The 17486-nt window shown below is 35.4% G+C and overlaps 1 protein-coding gene across 8 annotated transcripts in view; it reads right to left on the bottom strand.

Annotated features, from left to right (window-relative positions):
- Positions 1–17486, bottom strand: part of Tfec (transcription factor EC) — a 207153-nt gene that overhangs the window by 55488 nt on the left and 134179 nt on the right. The window contains exon 1 of one of the 8 annotated variants that reach the window (XM_047560785.1): positions 11362–11494. The exons of 6 other annotated variants lie outside the window; for them this stretch is intronic. The gene's annotated coding sequence lies outside the window, so the exon portion shown is untranslated. Of the gene's footprint in view, positions 1–3154; positions 3201–11361; positions 11495–17486 lie in introns of those variants that run through there. One more of the 8 variants, XM_047560788.1, reaches the window with a different exon arrangement.

Here is a 17486-nt window from a genome sequence, read left to right as displayed (position 1 = left end):
CACAAACATCTCAGAATTTAAAATTTACATGCCCAAAATATTCATTATTATCCCCTTTCTAATATCTTCCTTTCAGAAACTGGGTAGTCTCCCTTTATTCCTTTATTTTCCTTACCCTCAACATACAATCCTCCATCCTTTCTAGCTCACAAATGGATCCCACATAGATCCAGCTTTACCTCTACTACCAAAGCTCTAATTCAAGGCACCATCATTTCAACTATAATCCTTCCACACATAGCTTCTAGTTCCCTCGATTGCTCACTGCAACCATGATTCATGAAGCCTTCAGAATGAACCTTTAAAATCACGAACTGTATTACCCTCTCTCCTGTCTCAAATTTTCAGATGCTTTCCATTTCCATCTAGAATAGAACCCGGTTTCCTTATCATGGCCTAAAAGTTGAGTAGGTGGTACCCCAACTACCTACCCAGCTTCATTTCATACGCTTTCCCTGAGCTCATTATGGTCTGGCCACACAATTTTTTTGCTCAGTTTCTGCAGTAAACCAGGCACCATCTCACCCTCAGAATTTCCTTTTATGCCTGAAGGAGAATAGAATGCTCTATCCTGAGTTCTGCAGAGGACTGGTACCTCTCCTCTCAGGACTTGGTTATAGTGTCTACTGATCACTATTTCAATAGGTGCTTCTCTAATATTTTCCATTTCTGAAGCTTTCATAATGTTGGCATTTTGTAATGAGCAATTCATGTTGTTTTTTACATTTATCATCTATCTTATGGTAATAAGATTCTAAGCTGCTTTAGGACAAGAAATTTGTCTCTTTGTTTATTATTGGAAATTCAGTAATGTGCACTGTGCTTGGTAAATGGTAGATGATAAGCAAATAAGTGAATGAGGAAAAAATTACTGACAGTAATAACTACCATGCATTGAATGCTCACAATATGTTAAGAACTATTCTAAGCATTTTCCATGTACTAATCCTTCAATCTTCACAATAACTCTATGAGGTAGAAACTATTACTATTATATTTCAATGGGGATTATAATAAATATATTATTATATTATAATTAATAAATATATTAATAAATGATGAAAACAAAAGTTTAAATTACATTAATCCTATTAACATAATAAATTATAGTATCCATCATCAGCATCACATAAATTACTAGGTACCGAAAGCTTGCTTTGAATCAGGCCCATTGCTTGGAGCTCTTACCCTGCTTGGGTCTTGTCATCATCACATTAAGGCCAGGAAAGCCAGCAGCCCTGTGCTGTGTGTACACAGCCATGAGAAGGCAGAGCTAAAGGACAGTAAAGAGCTCTAGAGCAAAGCAAGAACTCAGATCCACGCTGGTTTCACTACTGAATTTTTGGTTTGAATCAGTATCAACTGTTAAAGTTTTGTCTTTTAAATAAACTTTTTTTTTTTTTTTTTTTTGGTACCAGGGATTGAACTCAGGGGCACTTGAAACACTGAGCCACATCCCCAGCACTATTTTGTATTCTATTTAGAGACAGGGTCTCACGAAGTTGGCTTAGCGCCTCGCTTGTACTGAGGCTGGCCTTAAACTGATGATCCATAAGCATGTGCCACCACGCCCAGCTAAATGAATAAATATTTTTAATGAAATACCTAGTGCTGAGATGGAGCAATGTAAGACACCCCTGGAAATGCCATGCAGGACATGAATTTGTACAATATGTTTACATAGCTTGAGTAAGTTATCCTAAATATGTAGAAGATTTGAAGCATTGATATGATCGTTGATACCATATGAACAGTGATTCCAAAATGTCAAGAACACATAACATTTAAATATACACTCCAATGACCTCTTATAGCATTCTTTAAAATGTGGGATTTGATTTTGTTCTCATTTCCTCAGGTCAAAGGATTCTAGTGATAGGAACACTTGCTCATAGAATGACTAGAAAGCATAAAGTTGGAAAGCAAAGCTAAAGGAAGCTCCTTTCCCTCTACTAATCACAAATTTTTTTTAAAATATAGAATGATACAAAAAGTGACTCGAACAGAGAAAGTAAGACTGTTAAGCTATTTTAAGAAATGTGTCATCATTTTTTAAGTCATTCTTGACAACGTATTCCTAATTATTCAATTCCTGTTACCATTGAATTGACTTTTAAAAAGCACATGAGATAGCTTCTAAGTTCTGAACATTTACAAAACATTTTCACAGGAGAAGTTAGAACTTTAGGAAAGGTAAGGAGCAGCACATGAATAAGTGTTTCAAACCATAACAGGATATTTCAAATTCTCAACGTAAACATATTGGATACTCCACCAACACAAGCCAGACCTTATAAAACTGTTCTTACATTACACAATAACCTTGTTGTGTTCGTCCCATAAACTCCAAGACTATAATGTGAGCATAAATCATTCTCTCTATCCTAATCAGTATTATTTTTCTCTTGTCCAAATCCAGGAACTCATCTCAAATTGAGTTTTCTAAAGGAACACAATAATGGACACATAAAGAGGCTTGCTTCTAAAACATAGCTAAAATAATTTCAACCAAATTCTCTTGTCTCTCATAAAAGGTTTTCTTTGATATTTTGCTTTTGTTTTCTCTCAAATTCTTCTTACAAGGACTAACTATTAATGGCAAGGTCAACTATGCTTACCACGAGTGACAATATCTAAGAAGTCATTTGCTGTCACATATCTATCAACAACCCTTCAGAAAAGCAAGAGAATATGATGCCTTATTAGGGTGCTACCTGAGTTGGGGTAGAGACTCCATCATTTTGAAATGACTGCTTGTACAGGAAAATGGGACCATGTTGCAGCCTATAAATACATTGCCACCTCTAATGAGTGGCAAGACATCTCACTCTAGAAAGCCAAATGCTGCAATGTGTCTTTCAAAGTTCTCTCCCTGGTCCCAAGAAATTAGATACAGATTCAAATAAAGCTATTTAAGGTAGAGTCTGATACACAGACACCCACGCCTTCCCAAGTTAAATTTTTTTCTCTTAGATTGTCTCCAGTCAATCTGACCACTTCAACCTGACAGGCGAACCAGTCAAATAAGCAGTTTGTGGGCCAAAAAACTGTCAAAATGGTCGGCTTCACTGGTGATTACTTTTTGACTGACTGGAGCAGTCAAGTTCATCAAAACAGTCAAACCACATTTCCCAAATACAGTCTCAGCACTTACTGTTTCCGTGTCCTGTTTATGTGTTTGAAGGAAGGATTACTGAGCTACAGTGTTGAAGAGAAACAAGTTGAAAAAGTTGTGAGCAACTAGTTTGACAATTAGGATCCCCTCAGAGTTGGTCCCCAGCTTCCACACCAGGGAGAAAAAGCCTCATGGCCCTGCCCAAGAGTCATGAATAAAAGTTAGTGGTGGAGGACATTCACATGACCTGCTGCTAACATTTTTCTGGTTAGGGAACTAAGATGTGTCCTGATAGGGAAATGGGCTTCCCGCACTTTCTGGAATTAAATAAAAACGCATGGAAAGAATACGGTGGAGGGTTTGGTAATATTGATGTCATGTTAACAAGAATTATTTATTCCTAGTGTGAATAACCATTTTGTCAGAAGAAAGATAAGCTTGAAAAATCTCCTTAATACATTTAAAAATGGGGTGAAGGCAATTTAATTTCTTAGCAGGAACAAACACCAACACTGAAATGCAATCTGATATTTCAAAAGATTTGTGAGAGTAGCAGTTAAGATCACAAGCTTTGGAATCAATCAACCTGACTTCAAACCTGAGCTCCCCACACACAGGTTGTATAACTCTGAGCTAGATATTTCCCTAGCCATATGCAGTACTCTTAACCTTACAATGGATGCAACAATAGTACTCAATTGTCAGGGTTGTTGTAAATCCTAGATGACTTAATGTGGGTACAGTATATCAAATGGGGTAAGGAAGACTTACGGTGGACCAGAACAAGGTGGTTCATCTCAAATCAGTGTTAACCATGAGAGCATCTTGTCCAAGTAAAGCATTTTAAAAAGTATTGGACTTTTTTTGTATCAGCATCTTATGTTTCTTTGAAGTCATATCCAAGTTTTATCATTCCATATCTTCATAATCTCTGATAACAGCATCAATAAGCATGGCTCATGGTACAAGATTCCCATTCTGTGCAGACATTAACCAGGTGCTTCCCCCTCACTTTCTTCTTTAAGAACCATGAAAATTCTAGAAAGTAGATCAGACTCACAGACAAGAAAGCAAATGCCAATTAAAGGGCATAACTTGTCTTGGATCAAACAGATACTGGTTAAAGCTGGTTTTAAAAACTTATGCACATTCTAATTCATCATAATGCAAAAAATACCTACCCATATTTCTGGGTAGTATAGCAAAGAATGGCTGATACGGCAGGCTTTGTCTTCAAAAAAAAAAAAAAAAAGAAAGAAAGAAAGAAAGGAAGGAAGGAAGGAAGGAAGAAAGAAAGAAAGAAAGAAAGAAAGAAAAGAAAGAAAGAAAGAAAGCCAGTATTCATCTATTGAGTTTCCAAAGGCATTAAGAGTAAATCAGAGTTGAACCAAGTAGTGCAAGCCTGTAATCCCAGACCCTTAAGAGGCCGATGCAGGAGAATCTGAGTTCAAAGCCAGCCTCAGCAAAAGTGAGGCATTAAGCAACTCAGTGAGACCTGTCTCTAATAAAATACTAAATAGGGCTAGAGATGTAAAGTAGTCCACTGCCCCTGAATTCAATCCCCAGACCCCCCGACACACACACAAAAAGGTAAATCAGAGGGGCCAGGATGATTCAAACCTGCTCTATATTGTATCCAGAATCTTTCCTGTGTTGTTTCTATTTTCTAATTGAATCTTTGGATTCTAAAACAATAAATGTCCGACAGGTAAAACTAACAGGCTCCAAAGAAACTGGGGATACACAGGATTCAAAAACTGGTTGGTTAATTCAGCAAACACAGGGTAGAAAGCCTTGTTACATGAGGAAAACTCAAACATGAATTAAAAGCCTGAAACCTAAGAAATTGTTGTGACATCAAAATGGTATAATGTTTTGGGGGGTGATTTTTTAGTCGTTGATAGAGGTAGCAATCTCAGACAGTGATGTACAAAAAGCCTAAGACTCTGAAGGAGCGTGAATGAATGGTACCGCTGGGAAGAGCCCAGGCTTCCAGCTAAAACTCAACATCGGAGGGTGTAATCTAACATACAGGATTAACATCTCAGGAGTCCTGCCCTGGGTCAGCTCATCTCTTTGTGATGCCTATCCTCTAGATGGAAATAAAAACAGTGAACTCTTTTAAATGTGCCCTATGGTCTGATTAAAGATTGAAAAGGGCTCTAAAAATCCACAGCACTCCCAGGGAAAAATGCTAAATATCATTATCATTATTACACCAAATGCCATAATTTGGTCTCCTCAGATTCCCTTTTTATGTAGATTCCATCAAACTCTGACTTTGACTTTTCGCCTCTCTGACCAAATCTCAATGACAAAGCAAAGGGAAATGTTGAGGCAATTAGTGGGAAATGGAAGCAATTAATTCCCTTTTTTTAGTGGAGACCTGGCCTCTGTGAACCAGTTTAACCAAAAATAATCAATGACCTTTCTCTGCCCAAACTGAAGCAAATCTACTTGATATTTGTCACTGGTTATCCATCTACTGCTTCAACATTAATGAGTCTCTTCACTGTGCCCCTTCCTTTTATGAAATAGAGCCATCACTTCTGGTCCCCCGTTACCTCTGCATCTGCTATTTTTGCAAATCGAATACAGTCAAAGACCTCGTTATCCATGTGTAAGCCAGGAAACATTTTTAGCATAAGCATGGTTTCTGATGTCCCCCAATGCTTCCCCCTCAAACTGTTTCCCCTTCTCTTCTATAGAAACCAGATCTTGTTCAAAATGCATGAAAAAGAACAACAAAGATAAAGTTTAAATTTAAGTGTCCCAGAAAAGTTTGCATAATTTATCTAGGTCTGAGGGCCATATATAACCTAGATCCAAGTCCCTGCCACTCCACTTTCTTCCTGGTCTCCTTGGGAAAGTTACCTGCCCTTCACAACCCTCACTTCTCTCTTCTGAACAATGGAGATCTCAGCATTTTCCTCAAAGGTATTGTCAGATTCAAATGAAGTGATACACATAAACTTTAGAACAGGAATAGAGTCTAATCAATGTTACCTATTATCACCTGAGAAGAGAGTGGAGGGAAGACAAGGCTTTCATGAAATGTAGCTGATTTTGATACTCACTAAAATCCTTCTAAAAAAACTGCCATGCAAGCAGAAGTAGTTAGCGTTCTGGGTCTCCCTTTTATATTATGGTACAAGATTTATTATTTTAGCCTATCTACTTGTTTTATAATTAGTACATTCTGGAATAACGTTGCTTGCTAGTTTTGTTGATGTTGCTCTTTGTTTCACCTTTAGAAAATGATGGAAAGCTTTGTCATACATCTCACAGGGTGTATTCAGCGGGAGGAATCCAAGGTATTTGGAGACAACTTAGTACAACAGGGTTTCAAATGCAAACTGATGAAAATGCAAAGGAATCGACCATACATTTAGAGAAAATATGGAAAGATAAAATGTCCTATGAAGAAAAATGCAAATTAACAGTTACTTCGCAAATTATGGAGAGTTGCTTCTTTCTCTATTTCCTTTTTCTCTGAAAACTCTTTCCTAAGGCAGAGTATTCTAAGACAATTTGAATAGGAGATGATATTGAGGGGGAAAAGGCTAGATGTATGAGATATTGGTTCATGGTTAACTTTCTTGTTAATAACATTTGTCAGAAACAAGGGGTCCAGCCTTCATAGGGAGGACAAGAGAAGTTCCTTGCTGTGAGCTAGATTTTCAATCCTAGAGCTCCTATGTCTAACATAAGTCTGATCTCCTAGGGACAGATTCAGAGCAACTCTTCTCTTTGGAACAGGAGCAAAATTTAGCACCACCAGATTCCTCATCCTTTAACCTCAGGTTGAGCCTCAAAACTTTATTCTCCCTACTAGAGATTAACTCAACTTAAAATCCTCAGGAAACATGCTTATAAACACAGACAGAATTATTCAAAGTCACATGACAAGTTGGTAGCAAGCTGAAAGTGCTGAATTTCTGACTTCCTATTTCAGAGTGTTCCATCAACACCAAGCCAAATAACCACAGAGAAATCACTGAATCATTTGCACATAATAGCATGGGTCACTAGTTTTGGAATTAATCCATGTTCTCTTTAAATGATTATTTCTCTGGTGGAAAATGTCACTGTTTGTCACCTTTGATTCTCTTGTGAAGTAGGTTCTATCATATTTTTAGCAAATGCACCCTGTTCTTGCCAAATGTACACCTACTATGTAAGGTATTACCCAGAGACAACACACCACACACACACACACACACACACACACCTTTGCTCCTTTAAAGTAGATTCAAAAGCACTCTAGCAACAAAAATCTAAAACTAATAACTCCAGTCTTTCATCTTCCAATTAATCTTCCAAATGGCTAAGGTCAGAGAGATCCTGCTAACACATGAACAGATCAAGTTATTGTTCTTGTTAAAGTCCTACCACTTTTAAAAGCATAGTGCTTCTCGGTCTGTCCCCAACCTTATCTCTCTGGGCTTACTTTATGTTATTCCCACAATGACCCAAGCTCTGCTCAAGGGCCATTGAATGTGCCCTTCATAACTCTGCACATGCTTACTCTTTTGGTCTAAAGCCTTTCTCCCACCATTTTCCTGTCTAGAGAAGAGGTAACTATTTTCAAGACATGCTTTAACCATCATCTCTCTGAATCCTTCCCATACACGCAAACTCAAGAGAATTCACATATACTTTTATTATGTACTGATCTCTACAATTAATTGTTGAAATCCCTGAACTGCTCATTGGCAGATACCATATCTTAGGCATCTGAGCATCCTCAGGACCTAGCATAGCACAAGGTGCACTCCTTTATTTATATTCTTCAATATAACCAAATTCGTACACATATTAATAAGATAAAATGATATATTCTCTGCCTTCTTTAGAAAATGGTGTCATAATTTAACACATCCACTGGTTTTTTTCCTACTTAGCTTAAGGGTAGATAGGCTCAGGGTTTTCCAAACATTCTATCATCAAGTATTCACAAGAAGTATTCAAAAGACTAATAAAAATGCCATCAAAACAACAGATGTTTTAAATTTTGAGAAAATTAAAAAGAAGTTGAATATGCTTACTGAAACCGTCTTTAATGGCAGGTGCAATTTTTATGGAAAGGGCAAATCATCCTTCATGTGAAAAACTACCTTGCAGTTTTTTAAGGGCAATCATATCTATAGAAGAGAGAAAGTGATTGGCTAAGTGGAGAGAAATATTTAAGAGTGTGAGTAAAGGAATGGATGTCTCTTGAGATTAATTAAGGAAAACTCAGAATTTTATCAAAATGTAAAGTCTATTAGTGAAAATGCTGCCAACAAAACTTCTGTTGCGAAAAGTTCAATAAATTTAAATGTTTTTGCATCTACACAGGCTCAGAGGGAGCACAGATGGTAAACATCTTAACTGCTGAGAAGTTCCCTTTTGAAACTAGCAGAGATCATCACCTGCTGTAGATCAATTGTCAGGGTAGTAAGTATTGACTGAGGTTTTCAAAGAGTCAGGAAAGATGCTTGATAAAATGAGTCTTAGCAAAGAGGGAAAGAAAGTATAAAATTAAATAACTGATTAATCAGATAACCTGGCTTCCATTCTTACTTGGGTAGAAATACATCTAAAGGAAGACAAATGTCTACCAGAACTTAATTTATTCAAGTGCATCCAGTCTTCTGCATTTGGAACATTATTGTGAAGAAGAAATAGAAAAAGAAAGAAGGGATGATGGAAGAAGACTGGGTCAATGAAAGAAGGATGAATACAGTCTGTTTCAGTAAACAGGCAGGCAGAAAATATTTCAGAAAAGGTGAGAGATGATTTTGAAACACTCTTTCATAGTAACTCTTGAGAACAAATAGGGGCATATGAATCCTTGTCAAAAGTCCACCTCTACTTCCTAGACTTATTTCCTTCCATTACCTCTCTTAGATACATTCTCTAAAAATAGATCAAAAAGATCTTTTTGAGATCAAACTTTTACCTATTCTTTCAAACCTGAAAAGATAAAAGAAAAATGCAACCAGATAGTGTTTAATATCATCAGGCTCAATGTCCCTCGATCCTGAAAGCAATTAATAAATTAGGAATAAGAATTTTCTCTACTTGACGAGTTCATTTTTAAAACTGATTACCCAATGATGTTTCATAAGTTTACTTTTTCATTATATGGATTCCCTCAATGTTCTTAATGTTTAACATAAACTACCTCATTATTATTATTGTCTTTGTTGTTGTTGTTGTTGGGAAATGACCATGGCATGTCCCAATGATTCCAATTGAATGAAATCACAAAACCTTCTATTATCAACTATGCTTACATGAGTCTACCAAATTTTGACACTTCTACAAACATTCACAACCCAACTCCACAGATTCCTTGATTGGTGATTCACAATTCTATAAAATATAGTTTTGCATGTTAATTTTTTACTGCTCTTTTTTCCTTTCCTACAAAGCCACTGTTAACCTCCCTCTACCCAAAGGTTGTATCTTTGCAGATGTTTGTCATTGCTACTGCTTGATGTCTCCATGATCTGGTAAATATCACCAGCAAAACCTTAGCAGCAACTATATTTTATACTCTATATCTGTTTTGCTTTGTTGCCAAATAGTTCAAAATAGCATCAGCTGTTTGTAAACATTGCCTTTCTAGATCTGCTCCATTTCTTAATTCAGTGTTTTTGACTATAAAGGTTATCTCCACTAAGAATCTGTAATGTTTAACTGATTTCAGAAGCTTTATTTGTATAATGACATATAAAGATTAAATGATGACTTTTCCACATTTAATATGTCAATAATAAGTCATAATTCCATTTGAATCAGATTCCATTGAGTTTAGTTGAAACCATGGTATAAGAACATTTTGTTTCTTTCAGTTTTTCCTTTCCTTATTTCTCCTTTCTAAATATCCAACCTTTTTCAAAATTATTTTGTACTTTCACTATACTAATTCCTACAATTTCTGAAAAGTTTATATATAATAAAACTTTGTATTATATTTAAACATCTTATAATCATTTTGGCTATCTACAAGTTGAACACTTGTGCCTCAATCACCAAAATTGAGCTGACTTTGAAGAAACATGTTTCATTTTTGACATCAACTCAAAGTTTCAGTTCAACAAAATGTACCCATACATTGCACTATTCTACAGCTTTGCAATAAAATTAAAATTTGAAAAACTATAAGAATAATCAAAGCCAATAAAATAGACAATATGAAAATTAAACATACTCCATTCATTTCTCAAGGTGGAAACCATGAAATCTGACCTATTTAAGGTAGTTTTCACCAAAAAATGTAAAATATTTAATATTAATTCCAAAACTACTTAAAAGCATATAACTATATTCAGATTCATTTAAAATACAAGTGAAACACAATTGTCTGAATAATCTTGATAATAAACTCTACATTCTGTTTCACTTTGCTTTGCTGACAGTCTGAACAAAGAAGAGTCATCAAGTTTAATGTTAAATGAAGTTTCCAGTAAATAAGTTATTAATTGCTACTCAAGATGAATTAAAGATTACCCCAGGTTTATTATTTTTCTCAAAATTTCTATTCCTAGTAAAGCATCCTAAGATAATATTGAAAGCATGTAGTAATAATTGATATAAAAATATATATGTATAACATATATGAATGTATATATGTGTATACAGATATACAAACATCTTTAAACTCTAATTCTTTTAATTATTATAATGAAACATATGTTTAAAAAGTTATTGCTTTAATTTACTTCAAATCTCCTAAACAGTTAGAATCTATATATTATGAAAGACAAGAATAATTTTTGATCCCTGGAAAAAGAACATATGCTAACACACTGGTGTTATTTCATACTTCTATGAACAGAACTTATATTTTCTTACCTTGAAAAGCCAATAAAATATATATTTCTAGAATGTAAATAGAAATTAACATTTACTCATAAAATAACATGAGGCAATAAGATGTTAAATCATATTTCAATCTAGTAAATATCTGAGAATATTAAACCATCAGAAGAAATTCCTTTGGTTACCATGAACTAAAACAGTGATTTCTACATCTTGATTAAAATAAGACATTAATAGACTTTCTGTTATACTTTACTCAAATTATAGCAAATCACAGCTTGACTACTCTAACATCCTGATACCTACTCATCACACAAGATGAAATCATAATTATTAGCAAGCTCCACACAGCAAAGTAAAATAGGTATTGATTAGACTTGTCTTCATAGTTTGTTTAAAGTACAGAAAATTAACCTGCCAGTTTAGTTACCTACCAGCACTGATTGGATTCTATCAGTGTAATCACCTCTACAAACAGCATCAAATTACAATCCCTCTTCCCATAACACAAGCACAGTGCCCAAAGAGACACCCGGAGTAAAAGATCTGATCATGAGTAATGAATAGTTTGGGCTGGTTGGAATCCACTTAGTTGAGGAAAGAGAAAAGAGAAGTGGCTCATTAGGGCACTTCCTGAACCCTGGTTGGAATTTCAGTTAAGGAAGAAGAAATGACACAGCAGTTTCAAGTTAGGGCGACTTCCTTTCTTTATCTGAAAAATGCTGCTAATTTGAGAAATAGCACTCCAACAAAACTACTCCACAGTGGTGTGGCCACTGTAGAAACTCCCGTTGATACCATTATTGCCCCATAATTAACATTTTTTTCCCCAGAATATACACAAGCAGTTCATGGTTGTTATCAAAATGAACTAAGATCCCACATTCATTGCAACATGCTATGTTTCACGAGTAACATTTCCTCAACAAACTGACCTGCACCATGTTTTAGTTTTTAAGAATTGTACTTTGTGTGAATCATTAACATATTTTGATCTTCTGTTTAATGCAATCAAATCTTCAATATTCAGATAATAAAAGCATTTGATTTTGCTCTCAAAAAGACTCCAGGATAATTTTTATCTTACCCAAGAATATTTTGTCTTCCCATGTAGAAGGAAGATACACGATTCAACTTTTGAGATTTCTAATTTTTATTATTATTTATGTCCTAGTTTGACCTGTATTTTTAAAAGACATGAGATGAGCACCTGTTACTGCCTTTATAAATGAAACTACTGAAAAGATCTATTTCATGTATTAGTTATCTGTAGAAACATACAATTAAAAGATATGACTTTATTCTCACCAGGTAAGTTTTGGTGTGAAACTATATTCATAACAGTTACACTGTTTGCTTTTTTTACCTTTATCTTTAAAAATATACAAAGCAAGATGTTCAGGTAAATTACTGAATTTTCATGTAAAGGTTATGCACAAAATTTTCTTGCCTTTGAGTTTTAAAAGTTGTACAATTAAACTGACATTTACGTTTATCAAGAATAGAATTATATGAAAATATCTTGGAACTTTCTATCTTGTTTTAAGTACTTCAAAAGTGCTTTAAAAAAAGGTTCAGACATTATCAATAGAAGATTTTCAAGTTTTCTCATGTTTTCTCATGTTCTCATGTTTCATGTTATTTTATCATACATCTAAGCCTTCTAAGATGTTTGAAAGTAGTGAATATTTAATTTAGTGTAAAATTGATTGATTTAGCTTAATATTAAAGAAGATTCATCAGAAATATTTTAGGAAAAGAATATATTTGTGATTTTAATTCATATTAGAAACAGGATTAAATTAGAATCTAATATATTTGTGTGATATTATACATTTAACATTTAATAGCTCTATGTAAAATACATTTGTTTAATTCAGAAGGTAAGTTTTAAAGCTATATTACTCTAGGGGCCTATGTTTGACTTTCAAAAGTTGAAGCTGTGTGCATGCTTATATATTCACACCTGAAGAACCAGAAATGTATGAATTAACAGCAGTTATCTCTTAATGAGTTTCCAATGGGATAGTTATGACTTTTAAAAGTTTTGTTATCTATTGCTTCTATATTTTACATAACAAGCAGGTATATTACTCATAACAAAATACAGTTTTAAGGGGTTTTTCTTTTCCATTTCTTTTGCTCTGTGGTAGTGGGGATTGACCCCATGGCCTTGTACAAGCTAGGTGCTATTAAATTTTAAGCATCATTTATACATCAAAACTTTTAGTTATAGTATGCTATTTGCCACAAAATAATTTTACCACAAATCGTCTTTTTGCTTCCCCTATAACAAGAATAACAGAGACCATGTAGATAATGCATCCTAATTTAATTCTTCTTGGTTTTTACCTGACTGATGTTTACAGAGTCCCTGAAAGAAACATTTCAGGTAGTTAATCATGTGACAAAGAAAAAGACAAGCCATTTTCTTGTAATTCACCAAAAATTCCTATTGTGCCAGGGAGCATTTTCACTTATCATGTTCGAATGATCATCAAGTCTCATTAGCACTATATTTGAAGTAGTTCTCACAAAGAAAAATATGCCAAAATGCTTAGGGACAAAATCTCCTGTTATGATTTAGATTTGGAATGTCCCTCAAAGGCTCATGTATGTAAAGACTTGGTCATAATGCAGCAATGTCCAGAGGAAAAGCTTTTAGGAAATGATTGGATCATGTGAGCTCTAACTTCATCAGAGGATTAATCCATTTGATGGGTTATTAATTTGAATGGATTTTGGGGAGGTTGGAGGAAGTAAGTCACTCCCTTTATATGTGTACATTACAGGATTAATCTTGTCCCCAGCCTCTATTTTTTCTCTGCTTCCTGGCTGTCATGAACTGAGTGGCTTTCCTCTGCCATGATGTTCTACTTCACCTCAGCTCCAAAGCAATGGAGGCAGATGACCATGGACTGAAATGTCTGAAACTGTAAGCTGAAATAAATCTTTCCTCCTCTAGGTTGTATATGTCAACGGCTTTGGTCACAGTGATGAAAAGCAGACTAAAGCATTCCTTTGAGTTCTTTGGTTCAAATTCCATCTCTGCCCCTTCTTAGCTTGGAAAATACTCAATATCCCTTTGCCTCAGTCTCCTCATCTATAAAATAAGGATAATAATAGTACCTAGGGCCAGGCTTTCATGGGGATTAAATGGTTAGTCAATTTAAATTGCTTACATGGCACCAGGAAGTAAGTAAATGCTATGTGACTTTTCCTCCTTTTCTTAATTGTCTCTGTCACATTATTTATACTGTCTCTGTCATCTTCCACCATCTGCCATGTCTACCCACTGCCAGTTCCTTTATCCAAACACTCTAGCTCTCCACTTGTTTTCCGAGATGACTATAGGTCACATCCAGAGAATAACTCCCCATGTTTATACCAGATCTTATCCTCCTCCCTTACCCAAGAGCATTGCCCAGAATGTTTTCCCTCATATCTATAATCTACAATGGCAAACATCAATTATCAATTCTCTTCAAAGCTATTTCCATTAGAATATAAACAAGGGTCCTTTCTCTCACCTAAAAGAAAAGAAAACAAAACAAAACAAAACAAAACAAAACTTTCTCTTGTCTTCACTCCCGATCACTCCATTTCTTTGTTTTCTTTTGGATAAACTCAAAAGAACTGTCAGTATTCACTGTCTTGGATTCCTTTCTTCCCATTCTCTCTTAAGTTCATTCTACTCGGCCTTTTTAAAAACTCTTGTAAGAGCAACAAAACATCTTCTCAATATCATTACCAATAACTTCTATCTTGACAATAAAGTGGTCAATTTTCCATACCAATTTATTTTCTCCACCAACAGCATGTGTTTCATAGTTTCCTCCCCCTTTAGTGTCTTTTCTTCATTGGTTTTTAGATCACCCCACAGACTCAGATTTTCCCCTAGCTCATGGTTCCTTCCCTGTCTCCTATGCCGTTTCCTTTCTTCCCTAAGGCAATACTACTGAAGTGTCCGAAGTCTCCATCTGTTTTCTCTTCTTCTCTAGTGTTACTCTTTACCTTGCTACCTCATTTGTTCTCATGAGTATATCATCTATAGACCGATGACTCTCATGGTCATATATCACACCTGATCTCTCTCCTGTATTCCATACCTATATATCCATCTACCTACTCGACATCTGCCTTTACCTGTATAGCAGAAAACTCAAATCTGTCTTCCAGTCACACACACATCACTTAAAGCTCTCCCTAACTGCCCTTCTGGCAACTTCATCCCTCCAGTTTCTCAGGTTCAAAACCCTATAGTTATTCTTGCCTCCTCTCTTTCTCTCATATCATTGAACTCTCCACCTCTAACTCTGGGGAGATTTACCTTCAAAAACATATAGCATCTCTCTGCTTCAACTCCCATTGCTCTCATTCTGGACAAAGCTAAGTCCATCTCTCACCTGGATATCTGCAAAAACCTTCCAGCTGCCCTCCTTGCTTCTTCTTTGCTACCCCTCCACCCACCAGCAAGCATAGTTTGTTCTCAAAAGGCAACCAGAATAGTTCTTTGAAAGCCCCAAAGTTAATTCTGTAGCTTTTGTGTTCAACACTCTCTCACAGCATCCCTCTATACTCAGAGCAAAAATTGAAGCAATTCCAATTCCTTAAAACAACTTCTAAGATCCTAATGCTACACACATCCTTTAAGTCTTTGGGAAGTATCAATTTCTCAGTGAAGTTTACAGTGTGTAAAAATTTGCCTTTTTCTCCTCCCTCTCATCAGCCTCTTCTGCCATGCACCATCCCCTTCACCCTGCTCTTCTTATTCTTTCTTCCAGAGACTCCATTCCCTCCTGGGTTTACTATTTACTTTTTATTACCTACTGGAAAACAGGCTTCCCAAAGATTCCTCATTTTTCTGATAGTTGGTATATCCTACCCACTCAGCAGCGCGACTACAGTTGCTGCTCAATGCATGTGTGAATAAGTGAATAAATGCAAGCATCAGAGTAACCTCCTAGCTGATCTTGTGGACCCATCTCCTTCTAAGTCATTTCCTGTCCTGATCTTACTTCCAATTCATCTTTCTCAATCACACATTTAATCGTTTTATTCCTTTTATTTATAACCGTTAGAAATATCCTACTCCCAAAACTTTGATTCCAAATTCCCTAGAAAAACTTGTAAAAGTCTTCACAACTAAATCTGAGTCTGGATTTCAAGTTTCTTCATCAAACTGATCCTTCCTTCATTCTGTCCAGAATGTCTTTATTCGGGACTCTCTGCTTTTCAAAGCCTAGATCATATCTGATCCCCTGTCTAGAACTTTGCATGAAAATACAGAGTCAAATGCTTTTGTGTGTGTATGCTATGTGTGAACTAATGATACTTTGCCATATTTTTATTACAAATGTCAATATATTTTAACCCACAAAATATTATAAATTCAACATAATATTCATCAAAACTCTATGCTTATTAATATTTACTGAGAAGAATAAATGAAAGGTCAAGTCAAAATATTTTGAAAATAAATAATAGGAAAGACTTGAGCAATGAGATGCTACATACTTTGTAAAACTACATTAATTAAAACAGCTCACTACTGACATAAAATAGAAAAATTAAACCTTTCACAATTTTAGAAATTCATTACATGTTCAAGCTTGTATTTTATAGTATCCAGAGATTGATGTATTCCTTAATATACAGTTTAGGTCAAGTGGCTAATAATTCGATGTGTGTGAGAGAGGATGAGATTGTAGCTATACTATATAAAAAATTCAATTTCAAAAATCTTATAGATGTTGAACATTTTTTCTTATGTTTGTTGATTGCTTGTAGATCTTCTTGTTCATATCCTTAGCCCATTTGTTGATTGGGTTATTTGTATTCTTCGTGTAGGGCTTTTTGAGTTCTTTATATATTCTGGAAATTAGTGCTCTATCTGAAGTATGAGTGGCAAAGATTTTCTCCCACTCTGTAGGCTCTCTCTTTGCATTACTGATAGTTTCCTTTGCTAAGAGAAAGTTATTTAGTTTGAATCTGTCCCAGTTATTGATTCTTGCTTTTATTTCTTGAGCTATGGGAGTCCTGTTAAGGAAGTCTGATCCTAAGTAAACAAGTTGAAGATTTGGACCTACTTTTTCTTCTATAAGATGCAGGGTCTCTGGTCTGATTTCAAGGTCCTTGATCCTGGAGATTCCTTAGAAAACTTGGAATGGAACCACCATTTGACCCAGCTACCCCACTCCTTGGCCTATACCCAAAGGACTTAAAATCAGCGTACTACAGAGATACAGCCACAACAATGTTCGTAGCTGCTCAATTCACAATAGCCAGATTGTGGAACCAATCTAGATGCTCCTCAGTTGATGAATGGATAAAGAAACCGTGGTATATATATATATATACCATGGAATATTACTCAGCCATAAAGAATAATAAAATTATGGCATTTGCAGGCAAATGGATGTAGTTGGAGAATATCATGCTAAGTGAGATAAGCCAATCTCAAAAAACCAAAGGACAAATGCTCTCACTGATAAGTGAATGATGACACATATAGGGGGTGGGAAGGGGGCAGGAATGGAGGAAGGAGGGACTCTATAGA

This window comes from Sciurus carolinensis, chromosome 8 (genome assembly GCF_902686445.1).
Source record: "Sciurus carolinensis chromosome 8, mSciCar1.2, whole genome shotgun sequence".
In the NCBI taxonomy this organism is placed as follows: Eukaryota; Metazoa; Chordata; class Mammalia; order Rodentia; family Sciuridae; genus Sciurus; species Sciurus carolinensis.
The sequence above is the reverse complement of the archived record's forward strand: the minus strand, read 5'-3'. Positions and strand labels throughout refer to the sequence as shown.